The sequence below is a fragment of the Sciurus carolinensis genome, chromosome 8 (assembly GCF_902686445.1).
Source record: "Sciurus carolinensis chromosome 8, mSciCar1.2, whole genome shotgun sequence".
Lineage (NCBI taxonomy): Eukaryota > Metazoa > Chordata > Mammalia > Rodentia > Sciuridae > Sciurus > Sciurus carolinensis.
The window spans coordinates 91,259,990-91,274,000 of NC_062220.1; positions in this window are offsets into that span (position 1 = coordinate 91,259,990).

Here is a 14,011-nt window from a genome sequence, read left to right on the forward strand (position 1 = left end):
TCAAAGTATGATGTTTGAAGTCATAATATTCTAGAATCACATAGAGACATGGCTAAACAAATAAGAAACTGATTTGGTGTCCTGTGCTCTTTGGATTGCCTCAGTCAAAATCATTAGAACATTGATAACTGGAATCTTAGAGCAGTGTGTCATTTTGTCCTTTTGGGGAATGGCAACATTAATTCCAGAAATAGCTAGCCCAAAGAAGTTTCCATGAGTAAAAGTGGCATAAACCTTAGTGGCTCCAGTAAAGAGTAACTTGTCTGCAGCATGGAGTGTCCGGCTATATGCCTTGGATATGTCACCAGTGAAGACAGCCCTCAGTCTTCAACATCACCAACCACAAACATCCTACTAGCCCCCCCACCATGGCTCTCCTCTCTCAGTGAAGCAAGACAAACTCCATGTTTGATCTATCAATGAGTTATGGAGTCTTTTTGGACCCTCTTGCTTCAGGTAAAACAGTGACACAGTTCCTCTAGTTTGCAATATTCTCTTGGATCCACATGAAGTCATCAACAAGGGCGGTGCAGAATCTCTGTACCTAAATATCATGCAGTCCACGGTATTGATGTGCTCCTCCTCAGTTACTGAAACAGATGGGCTACAGGTTTTGGAGTAACTGGATCATGACCCTTAACGTGGGGCTCCTGCCTTTGCTCTGGAGGACCATGTGGCTTTCACCCATCAGCATAGTGAGAGGTTATGTCAATGTGTCATTAATTTTCACACAGCTACTCTGTAAAACACAAACAGCTTCACCTCTCGCACTCTCCAGTCGCTATACTGACCTCCTGATTGCTGCACTTCTTAGAGACCACCTTGCCCAGTTCCACTTCCAGCGTATTCACCACTTTTGGGGACAGATCCTGGAGTGAACTGCTGCCAAACAGCAACCACAACAGGAATGGCAGGCTTGGTGGAGCCAGGGGATGCTCAAGGTGGTGCTGCTGGCAAGAGCAGGGAATAGCTGCAGGTGCCATTGGAAGAGGAAGAGGAGGAGGAGGCTGACGGGTGCTTGCAGCTGAGTTGGGGCAGGGAGCCCCACTGTTGGAGAGATATTCTTAACTGTGCTGCATGCTGCTTCACCTCTTTCACATTAATTCTCTTTCTAGGAGAACAACAACAAAAAAGACTACAATTTGAAAAGGAAGTGACCCACCAATATTTAAGTATAGATTATAAAATCACTACTACTAGAATTTTCAAGATTTCGGAAGACATTACAATCTCCCATGTGTTATTCTGGTTGCTCCTTCCTTATGATTTGCAGGAAACTCTTTAAAACAAAACAAGCTTGTATGCTTGTGCAGCACATGCACTAAGGACCTTGAGTTCTTCAGGAGCATCCTGTGCTAATGCTGCCTGAGAGATGGCAGACCACCTTACAGAGGAGGCATCCTGGTATTGTGCAATGAGGTGGAAGGGCAGTTCTGTTCCCAGACAAGACCCTTGCCAGATGCGGTCTCTTCTTGCCATAGAGACTACAGCTACAAAGCAGAAAAAGTTTATTGAGCTTGAAACCAGACAAATCATCATACTGGACCACTTTTTAGTGAGGCAGATAAGAGCCACTTCCAGAAAAGCAAAAACAGAATGACCTCAACATTTTGCAACATATTTTGAAAGAAACAATTGATTCCCATCAATTGATTTCCATGGAGTAAACATCAACCTTTTGCAAACAATTGCAAAAGTAGAATCAGAGACCTTGATACAAGGGCACCAAGTACCAAGACTGATCCCACTAGAATGATAACCACATGAGACAAATGTGAGAGGATTCTGGACACAGAAGACTTGATATGATCAAGACTATTCTGTGGTCCATTGACTGAGAATTCTGCACTGATCAGCATGCTTTTAGCAGCAAAACAGAAAACCCCAACCAAAATTAGGTGAAATTATAAGGAACTGCATTGGCCCATGAAACTGGAACACCAAATGTAGAGTAGCTCTCTCCATTTATTTGGCCACCCCCCTGTCTTGGCTCTATCCTTAGACTGGTAAAGAGATAGCATAGATCCTGACCTTATATCACACACAGCAAAACCCTGAGAAAAAACATCTCCGTCTGCAGGTCTCTCTTAAGTTAAAATAAACTTTTCCCAGAATCCCCCAACAAATTTCCCAAATTGAGGCACATGCTCATTTCTGATTCAACCACTAAAAAGGACTGAGATTACTATTATTGCCTCCAACAATTTCAGCCCTTCCCTGGAGCCACACAACCCAACCCACAGTATGGCTGTGCCTCAGTGGTAGGAAGGTATGATGGATGGTGAGAAGATACTATAAAGTCCACCAAGGTTTTCCAGCAGTGTCTTGGGAGAAACTAGAAATCATGCTGGAATTCTACAAAATATCCTTAAGAGTCTGAAACTTACCTTTGTGGTAATTAGACTTTGGGGTTACAAGTAACAATTCAAATCAGTTTAAGTAAAATGTAGAACTGAATGGTTCTTAGCATCTAAGAAAACATTACCCTCTTCTTAGCCAACCCAAGGGAATATCCAAGGATGCAGCTGGGCCATGATTGGAACTCTCCCTTTATCACTCAACTTTGCTTCTTTTTAGATATCTTTCTTTCCCATGCAGACTGGCTTTTTTCACATAGCAGGAAAATTGGCTGATGACAGCTCCTAAGATTTCTATTTCAGAGCTTCAGCTACTGGAGAGAGACTGAATTCAAGCCCTCTCTAGTCCAAGTAAAAATCCTTGGAAAGAGTTTCAGTGGCTGAACTTCAGTTAGACAACAATCCCTGACTAACTAAAACCCAAGGGTTGACAGTCACTCTATACTAACATGGAAACTTCTTCTGTTTTAACTGCATGAAGAGATAGTTCCTATTAAAAAGGACTTTAGGAGATCAATTTCAAGTGTCTACTACAACGGTTATGCTCAAGAATAAATTACATAGAGCTCTCATTCAATGGTGAGGGCTCCTTCACTTGCAAAAGTTATTTCATAAAAACAACCCCACGGGAAGAGGGTACATTCATACATTGTTGGTGGGACTTCAAATTAGTGCAACCACTCTGGACAACAATATGGAGATTTCTCAAAACATTAGGAATGGAACCACCATTTGACCCAGTTACCCCACTACTTGGTATATACCCAAAGGACCTGAAATCAGCATTCTACAATGACACAGCCACATCAGTGTTTTTAGCAACATGATTCACAATAGCTAAGCTATGGAATCAACATAGATGCCCACCAACAGATGAATGCATAAAAAATGAAGTATATATCACAATGGAATATTATTCAGCCATAAAGAAGAATGACTTTATGGCATTCACCAGCAAATGGATGGATCTGGAGACTATCATGCTTAGTGAAGCAAGCCAATCCCAAAAAACCAAAGGTCAAATTTTCCCTTTGATATGTGGATGCTAAACCAAGATAAGAGGTGGGGAGAAGTTCAATGGATTAGACAAAGGGGAATGGAGGAGAGGGAAGGGGGACAACAATAGGAAAGACAGTGGAATAAATCTGACATAACTTTTCTATGTACATATATGAATACACCACAGTGAATCTCACCATGATGTACATCCACAAGACTGGGATCTGAATTAGAATAAGATATATTTCGTACTTGTATAAAATATATTAAAATAAATTCTACTGTCATGTATAAATAAAAAGAACAAATAAAAATTTAAGACCTCATGGATATTGTAGATAATGGACATAACAATTGCAGTCAAGATTGGCAAAGCAAATAGCTTCTTCTCATGCCTTCTTTCTGAGGATGAACAGTTGCAGGGGAAAGGACAAAACTAGAAAGACTGTTAGGTTCCACAATCCTGGGAACTGAAACTTTCCTCTCCCTCAAAACTGACAGCAGCTGTGACGTGCCAGGAGTTGATGAGAAAGGGAAAAGAGAACACTGGGAGCTGACCAGGGCTGGAGAAGCAGGGCCTACATTTCAGAAGGCTCCAGAGCTATGAGTTTCTCTCTTGGTTGTGGTTCCCCCAAAAGCAGATGCTGAGAAAGACTTGGGTGCAATTGCTTTTAGAGGTCATCCCAGGAAGCACATGAGGGAGGGGGAAGTGTGTTATACTATGCAACTGGGTGATCTAATAAATACATTGCTGTGTAGACAACTGTGGCTCAGTCCTACTGGAGACCCTCCAAGAGACTGTGCAGAACACAACTCAGAATCACCCCACCAAGTGGAAAGGAAGTTGGGATTTTTATACATCAAATCCTGTCCCCTTTTGTTAAGAGCTGCTCCTGGCTACATTAAGTCCCCAACATTTCCAGACAGAACATGGTCATGAGGTCAGAGAAAGCCTTTAAACAGAAAGAATCTTGCATTTGAGGTAGGAAGTCACCAGCATAAATGGAAAACATTAGTCCAAGCTACCAGTACCCTAACAGGGTGGGTCAACAGAATATTGCAGGGGACATCGACGGCATCCACTACAGTTCCTAGAACCCACTCCACAGGCAGATCCTTCACCTTCCACCCCTTTAACCACACTTTCTGCCTCTCAGGTGGCCCTAGTATCCAATTTAACTAGATTTTGTCTGAACGCAAATGGCAGCCAGGGAGGAATGGCTTCCCCACAGAATGCACTGAGCCTCCCCCAGCAGTGATCTGGAAGAAAGGAGACCCAACATGTACTGAGTACCTTCTACAGGCCAGGATCTGCACATATCTTGTCTCATGGTAATATTCAAAGCAGCCTTATGATGTAGATAAGAAAAGGTAACAAGGACCAAAAATGGAGACCCAGGGAGTGGGGCAGGGTCTTAGGTCAGGTTGCCTTGTCTTCACCCAGAGACAAGAGGTCAGAATTGGGCTCCTTTTCCATCCTTGTTCCCCTAAAAGATGAAAAAAGACCCTCATCTTCCGTGTCAACCTTGGTCACTTTCCCAGGTACAATTCCTCCCACTGGTAAGGTACAGAGATCCCAAGTCTAGCCTATGAATGGAAAATAACTATGTTTAATTTGAGGGAGTGGGCAGACGTTTGGTCAGAACTTCTGGAATGACTTCTTGGTGCTTGCAGCCATGGGGACTGAAGCACTGTGAAGCCCACTGTCTTGTCTTGCTCAGGGGCCTGCACTTGCCCATGGCGATAACAATGTTGCTGATCTGGATGTCCCTGCGGAGGCAGGTGGGTGCAGGTGCTCAGGAGGGGTCACCTAGGAGACTCCTGGAGGAGACCCTCACTCCCCACTACCAAGTTGAGGGCTCTCCAGTCTGACTCCATCAAACTTCAACCAACCTCCAGTTGCCAATTCATCCTGCTGCCCCGAATTACTGATTGAGCACAAAGCATCAAGTTTTTGACCTCTGGGCAGATGATCTCTGTCTTATTGTGCTTTCCATTTTACAAAGGAAAAAACTGGAGGCTCCAACAATGGTCAGTATCCTCCCCACTTTCCCTTCTCTCTCACACCCACAGTGCACCTCCCCTTCCCACAGCAGCTAGGGGAGCCTGTTAACACTGACACCACATCCTGTATTGTATATATTTGGAAACTGAGACCTGGAGAAGGAGGTAAATTTCTCCCTTTCAAACAGCTAGGAAGTGACATGGCCAATACCCGCAACCAAACATGGTTAACTCCAAAATCTTGCTTCCTTTCTTCCTAACACATAAAGAGAAACCAGTTCCTCTCCTCCAAACGAATATTTCCCTTAGATCAAGAGACCCAAGTTTAGATAACTCTTGGGAAGTTCAGAAAGCCCAGTCATTACAGAGCCCAGGGTAAAATAAACCCGACTGTCTACCAAGATATCTTTTACTACTACTGAAATAGCCACCAGGACCCTGCTTGCATGTGAACAAGTCCCTAATTCCTTAATATGCCCACTGAACACAAAGCCCTTTGCACAGCAGGCTGGTTATTTTTGCTGCTTTGAGTTTATCTAAAGAGGGATAGATGTGGAACAAGCCACAGGGCAGAAACCTACACGTTACCTCACCTACACTTCCCAGAGCTGTGGATTAAAGGGTTTCAGTACCTATTAAGTGAACTTTGCCTACAGGAAGAGAAAGTTCTAAAGAATCCATATGACGTATGAGGCAGTGTTTTCCTACCTAGGGATTGTGTTGCACAAAAGAACTCGATAATTTTAGCAAGATCACCTGCAGGTGATTTCCCCAGCGAACCACCCTACATGAGCTGGAGTATTGTTTCATCTCCTGGAAGATATTGGATTCCCCATAGAATCCTTCCCCCCACCCAAGAAGCTCCTAGCACCACTGATTGCCTTGGTTTCATGTTATACCACGGGGCAGTGACCCCATCACCCATAGCATTTAGCTGGCACCCTCCTGGTCTCATGGAAAGCAAGCGTACCAGGTCTAGTACCAAGACCTCCAGGGATGAGGATTCACATTTACGGTGTGTGTTAAATTAGACAACTATGAAGGGGCTGGCATGGTGGTTGAACACACAGGTGCACAGTCAGTGTTGGCTTCCTTTTCCTTTCCCTTAATAGTCTTTAAAATACTTTTATAGGAACTGTCTTGTTGGTTTCTCAGAGACTCTTCAAATGAGACAGAACAAAAGCACAATGATTATCAGGTCTGATGCTACACGCCTATAATCCCAGCTACTCAGAAGGCTGAAGTAGGAAGATCACAAGTTTGAGACCAGCCTGGGCAACTTAGCAAGACCCTGTCTCAAAATAAAAAATATCAAAGGACTGGGGATGTAGTTCAGTGGAAAAGCTTCCTGGGTTCAATCTCCAGTACCAAACAAGAATAAAAGAGAAAAATACACAGGAATCCTGTGACTAGAGAAAAGATACCATTAACCTCATATTTGGTTGAGGAATAGGCCACAGTGCCCCATGGTTGTTAAGTGCATGGGTTGTGAATTCAGACTGGAATTCTGACTCTACTTGGTTATGAATTCCCACTTTTCCATGTTGTACTCAAAGTTGAGCCCAGTCTCTCATCCCTACTATAAAACCCCATATCCATAGCCCCTCTACCTATCATGATAGCCCCTCTGAAGAAAGTCTACCTTTCTGTTCTTTAACAATTGTCACAAATTATGTTTTCTTTAAATATATGTAGTTACACACACAGACACACACACACACACTCTACTGTCCTGCTTCTCTAAAGAATCCTGGATGATACAGCGGGCATAACTGAGGAGTTATGAATAGCATGCTTAGAACTGTGCCTGGCACACAGGAAGAACCACCCTATATGTCACCTACTTGAGATCGCTTGGCTAGTGGCTGTGAGCGAGAACAAGTCCCCAGGTTCAGGACTTTGACGCCACCTCCCAATCTCCTCTGCCTGCTGCAGAACTGTGCCCATTTTAGCCTTGCAGAGCCGCTGCAGTGAGAACATGAGTGCACGCGCTGTTCCAGGTCACCCACTCGTCAACTGACTTCACAAAACGCCTGGCTCCCACTGCTCGGTGTTGGGGATCCCACTAGAGTCAATCGTCTCATCCCTTTCTATGGACAGCAGGATTATTAATGGGGTTCCCTCAGGAATCCCCTCAGAGCTGCAGTCTGGGTTTGGCTTTAAACCAAGCAGACAGTTCACTTCTCTATCAAGGGTCATTAACCCATGACGAATAGATAATCAAAATCCAAAGGCAAAAAGGTGCTCAAGTTTTTTTTCTTTTTGAAGAATGGGAATAGTTTTATCATCATATTTTGGTTTTATCTTGATCAGTCAAGGAAGAGAGATTAGAAAATGGTAAAGGGGGTCTTGAGAAAGAAATGGAACTTTAGAGTCAGGCATGGTGGTACATGCCTATAATCCCAACAGCTGAGGGGGCTGAAGCAGGAGGATCGTGAGTTCAAAGCCAGCTTCAGCAACTTAGCAAGACTCTAAGCAACTTAGTGAGAGCCTGTCTCTAAATAAATTTAAGAACTGTCAAGCGCAAGGCCCTGGGTTCAATCCCCAGCACCACAAAAAAATAAAAATAAATAAATAAATTTTAAAAAGGCTGGGGATGTGGCTCAGTGGTTAAGCACCCCTGGGTTCAATCCCTGGTACCAAAATATAAAAAAGGCAAGAAATGGAATTTTAGAATTTGCCATGAAGTAAAACTGTTATTCTGACTGGAAAGGGATGAGAGGCAGTGCAGGATGATTGGTGCACAACCCGATAAATTTTTAAAAAGATAATATTGTCAGCATTTGTTCTGGAAAGTATTTTCATCCCTATTTAAAACCTGAAGTCACATTTTGTAGACAAGATGGAATTACTTTTCACGGGGCAAATGTCCATCATGTGACTTCTGAAGTACTGCTGCTCAAGATCATTGCTGCATTTTAGAAAATTTTAGTGCCTTAGAATATTCTCTTTCCTCCACCTGTCCCCTTTGCCAGGCAAATGTCCATTAACAGCTCTGCCATGACTCTTGGGAAGGCCTTTCCTGACCACCCAGGGAGCTGAGCACCCTCACCTTCCATGTGCGCTCCCACAGCACGGTTTTCCTCCCCTGTACAGTGCTTTGCGGCTGAAAGGACCCACCTACACCCTCCATCAAGCAAGAACTTCCTCACTCTTCCTACCGATCTTTGTCCTGTCCCTAACATAGTACTGGCATGTAATTGGTGCTCGACATACATGACATGAGAGATCGTGAATTGGTGAGTTTCAAAGGAACTCACATGTTAAATAAATAAGCCAAAGAAGATGAGTCTGAAACTAGAGGTGTCTCTCCACTGCACTGTTGGCTTTCAAAGCAGCACTCCAGCAGTGAATGACAACAAACGTAAAAACCGAAGTCACACCCCTTTGAGCAAATCTGAAACCTTGAACCTGATTGACTTGTGATCCCCGGCCCTGTTACTCTTTCCCTCCTTGGGTTGGCCACACTCTTAGAGTTAAAATAATTACCCTGTCCCTCAGAACTCTGGTGACAGAAGTTCTGGCCAAAGGTTTTTCGATGTTAACAACGAAACACAATAAGTGTGCCTGGTGCATCCTAATTCAGAAAACTCACTATAAAAGGACAGTTTTGAAACAACTGGGTGAATCTGAAAACAGACGAGTATTAGCAAACATTAGAAGCAGATTCCCCACATCACACCTTTGTATTGCTTCCTGGGCCCCCTTCCTTCCTTTCAGGCTCCAGGCTCAGCTAAGCCCCTCCTCCTGATCCTCCCACACCCTTTAACTCCCACTGCTGATTGTCAGTTTTTTTTCAAGGTGCCAAGGACCTGGAGGTAGCAGAAGAGTCCCTCCAGGGAGTTCTCCATCTGCAGAGAAGAGGTGGCTCTATCAAAATAAATGAGAAATAATATCTCTAGGACATACAGAGAAGTGCTGAGGCTCAGACTCAAAGGAGAGAGGGAGAGGTCATTTTCTCCAGGGCAACTCAACCATCACCATTCAGTCACAGAGGCAGAGTGGCATAGCAAGAGCTCTGAACCAAGTTCCAAAGATCCCAGCACTGGTTCTAGCACAGCAAATGAACCCCTTAGGCAAGGACCCTCCCTGGTCCCAGCTCCCTCACCTACAAAGTGAGAAGTTGGGCCTAGGCTGCTATAATCCCTTCTGACTCATCACACTCTGGACCCTGTGCTCTGAAAGTCACAGAACCCAGAACAAGCCTGTGTCATCCCCCCACCAGATGCTGTGAGAGCAGGAAGCTGGGCTTCCTCAGGTAGGATGGTCCCCTCCCAAAGTTCATCACTGACTTTCCTAGTATAGATATCAGGTACCATAGAAGACACCAGGGGACTCACCTGAGATTCCCTTCACAATGGAAATTGCCTTAAGCTTCTGCAATCCCCACCTGTGGTGATGTGCACACCCAATCTGGATCTAGGAGAAAAAACCTGGGCCAAATTGCCCCCCTGAGCATATCACTTCTTCCCCAGCCCTTTCTCACCCTCTGGTCGACACAGGCTGCCTCTTGTCTGACTCAATCTTCTCCACTAATTAAATGTCATACTTGCAACTGCAATCACCAAGAGATGCTCTCCAGGCAACTCAGTGAGAAAAAATAAGGTCCTTCCCACTTCTCACCATCTTTAGGAGACACTGACCATGAAGCTAGTTAAAACCTGTGACAAATAACAGGGCTGGAGGAGGGAGTGTTAATGGGGTCTATGGACCAAGAAGCAGCAGTTCTGAGGCAAAAGGAAATACTTGAAGTAAATAGAGTCCTTCCCAGAAAACAGAGGAGGCAGGAGAGCCCATGACCCACAACATCTATGATTCAACACACCCCATGGCCATGATCTTCAATTCAAGTATATTTCTCTACTCTATAAGAAATATAATGACCAATTATTTTGAAGACATCCTTGTTGACAGCCAGTTTTGTTTTTTTTTTTGAAAAGGGGTAGGGTAGAGTTAAAAGCCATTCAGGATGTTTGTAGTTGGTATCAAAAGACGAAGAATAGGGGTCAAGAGTTGCCCTCATGTCAATATAGAAAGTTATTTAAGTAAAAGCATTTCACACCTATGAATCTCCAGAATAACTGTGGAGCAGGAAAGGCACAAGTCAGGCAGCAAGGAAAACAGGAGCATAACAGTTTTAAAAGATTAACTATGGAACAGTTAGGCTCCCATAGCACAGAAGCAACCCACAGATGCAGGAATGTGTTCTCAATTTCCAAATGGCTACCAAAGCACATCAGATTCCAAGCACAGCATACCTGACAATGGTGGGGTGATAATGGTTACAAGGAAGAGGGAGCATGCCTAAGCCTTAAAGATAAGACCCACCACGCATGGTGAATGTCCATCCTCCCCATCTGCACCTTATCCTTTGGCTGATGTTTTCTTCTATTGAAATGCATACAACCCAGACCTAGGAGGGAGCCCAAACACTCAATTCAACTCTTGTTTTACAGGTAAGAAAACTGAACCCCTGAAACAAAGGAGTGGCTTGCTCAAGGTTACACAAACCTGGCAACTCAGATTTCCTGTCTTCCTATTTACTCCGTGCTGATATAACAGAATACCTTACATCATCCATCGAGTGTGGAGTTGATAGCAAAAGCTCCAAACCAGGTTCCAAGGATCCCAGTACTGGCTACAATCCTGGAGGCTGGGAAGTCCAAGATCCAGGGGGCTACATCTAGTGAGGGCAGGGGCAGCTGGAAGAACTAACACAGTGTCTTCCCTGCCTCCCCTCCCACAAGGAGGACCCACCCCTTTCCTCCCCACATCTGGAAAGTTTAATGTATTCATCACATTGTACCACAGATCTCTATCTCCTTTTGGCCAGCTTCAGGAAGGCAGGCACCAAGTAGATGCTCAATAAATGATCACCTTATTAATGAAATTATAACATATCATAATAATGAATTATCTTGAAATAGTCTCACCTCTTTAAAGTTGTTCTTTCACCAATTCATAAAGTTCATTTTGTCTCATCTTTAAAAATAAAAAAGATCACTTCTTACTGTAAGAAGACTACTTCATTCAAATATTATGAGTCCCTGTGCTTCAAGCACTGTGCTTTGTGACAACTACAGGCTCCATTCTTGGACAAATGTTATGAACTAAGTGTTGGAACTGCTGCGACAGGAAAAAAAAAAAAAAACTAAGTTGACTCAGAGGTTGTTTTAACAATAACAACTACCCATTCATTGAGCACTTACTATATAACTAAAAATATACTGGATGATTTACATATAAATTTTTCTTAATCTTTATTACCTTGAGACGTGGTTATTATTTCCAATTTACAAATTAGGGCACTGAAGCCAGAGCTTAGTAGACGGTCCAAAATTATACAACAAATGGTTAGGGTTAGAATTCAGGTAAATCTGATTCTACAGCCCATTTTTTATCCACACTATACTGAAGACAATATTTAAGGGTAGAAAAGGCACCTCAAGTAGAAAATATGGAGTACATGAAATTGATCATTTTTTAAAGTGTGAAGTGGTCATGAGTTCAATCTTTTACCTACTCTTGTCCTGCAATCAAATACAGTACAGCGTAGTGGGCAAACAGAAATTTGTTTCAATGAGGTTCTAGGAAAACAACACAGTGGTTTTAGCAAATAGCAGGCTGGTTGCTCAGTGCCCTCTGCTGGTCAGTTGATGTAATGCATGATTTTCCTAAACTCAAACGTGAAAGGCCGGAAAACCAAAGAATTCAGTCACCCTTGAATAAAGTAGATGAAGTCTGGTTTCCAGTCATTTTCTTTCCCAGCTCATACCCACTTACTTCACACTCCTACTGACTGGAGTAGAAATAGTATGAATGTGGACATCAGGCTCACCAGAGATCAAGTAGTCATCCCAAATATCAACTAGTTACGGGATGTCAGGAAGGAGGGAATCACAGAGCACCAGGACCCTCCCAACCTCTGTCTCTGATCTTCCCTGTTAATATCCAGAAGTACAATTTTGTATTGAGGATTGAACTACCATGCCAAACTCATCCAATATTCAGATGGTAATGTTAGTGGCAGCCCAGACTCTGGTCTCTTATCCAGAGGTAATGAGATTTGTTTCCTTTGAATCCAAGACTTGAGAGGCATTCACTTCTTGATGCTGTTTTACTAGAGGTTAACAGCTGTAAAGACAGTATAATGGAAAAGCACTTTGAAGTCTCCACAACCTGTTTATATAAGCATTGGGTAGTGGCAGAGGGGTTGAAGATCTTGGTGGAATTCCTGGAGGAGGTGATGCTTGAGCCTAGTCTTAAATAGAAGTGAACCAAGTGAAGAGAAATCTGGAAACAGGGACATCCCACAGATGTCCAACATGAGTCAAGTCAAAATCCAAATTGAAGAAACAAATTCTGCATTACTGAAAGCAGGACCAAGATGTGGCTGGCAGTCAACAGGTACCCATGGAATCCTGTTAGGGAACTGTGGTTCTCTTTAGAGTAGCTTATTGAGGGGGTTGAAAGTCCAAGTGCTATATGACCATATTCTGCATTTTAGACATATCACTTGAATGCTGTGATCACTGTGGAGGACAGATGTGACAGAGCGCAAGAGCAGGCAGTAAATAAACTGAGGAGTTTGTAGTATTAGTACAGCAGAGACTTGAGAACTTAAGAGTTTTCAAGGAAAACAACAATTAGCACACCCCTCTTCCACAATTTAATTCTAAACCTATTGAGAAAAAAGGCAAAATGGTAAACAGATTGATCATTTTTATTACTGACACAGGTTGGGTAGATGATGTAGCTTTTATCAGTGAGTTGTGGTTAACTTCTTTATATGAACTCCAGAATAATTCAGATTTACTCACCAAACCATAGGTATTGCTGGACCACGGTAATCTCTTCATCTAGGAGCCAAGAGTCATACAGCAGACAGCAAAGAGAACTCACACTAGCTACGGGCAATGCAGTCCCAAAAGGAAAACAGCAAACGTGCCTAAGTTTCCCTCTCCCTATATTCAATCAAATAAGTCACTGCCCCTCTCCTGGAGTATAGGACAGCAAAGGTCAGGTGTGTTACATGGATCTTTCTCCATGTAGAAGAAACCACCAGAAGTGGGAAAACATTCCTCCTTTGCCTTTCCCATCTTTTTGTTCTTTTCACCCCCAGGCTTAAAACATTAAAACTCTGAAGAACCAGAGAACTCCATCAAGAAGTCATCCCAAATACCAACTACTGTTCCTTTGATTTATCTTTTTGGAATCATTGGAAGCTTAGATTTTTGTCCCCAAAGGCTCTGAATGGGGTCAGAATAATAGATGGATTAAAACAACTTTAAGGCTTCTGAAATTCCAAAACTCACTCCATTGCCCACCATCAAGTATGTGCAGCCACACAGTCTAACCACCATAACACGGCATTAAGACCCATTAATAAAATACCAACATAAACATGCTCAAATCTAAATCTAATTTCCTCTCATTATCAAAGTTACAGAGAGAAATTCAAAAATTCTCCTTGAAAATCAAAATTCAAATCAGGCATGGCGGCACACACCTGTGATCCCATTAACTGGGGAGACTGAGACATAAAGAATCTCAAGTTTGAATCCTGTCATAAAAGGATTTTTTTTTTAAGGTGGCGGGAGGGGAGACTGGAGATGTAGCTCAATGGTAAAGCACCGCTGGTACTGAAGAAA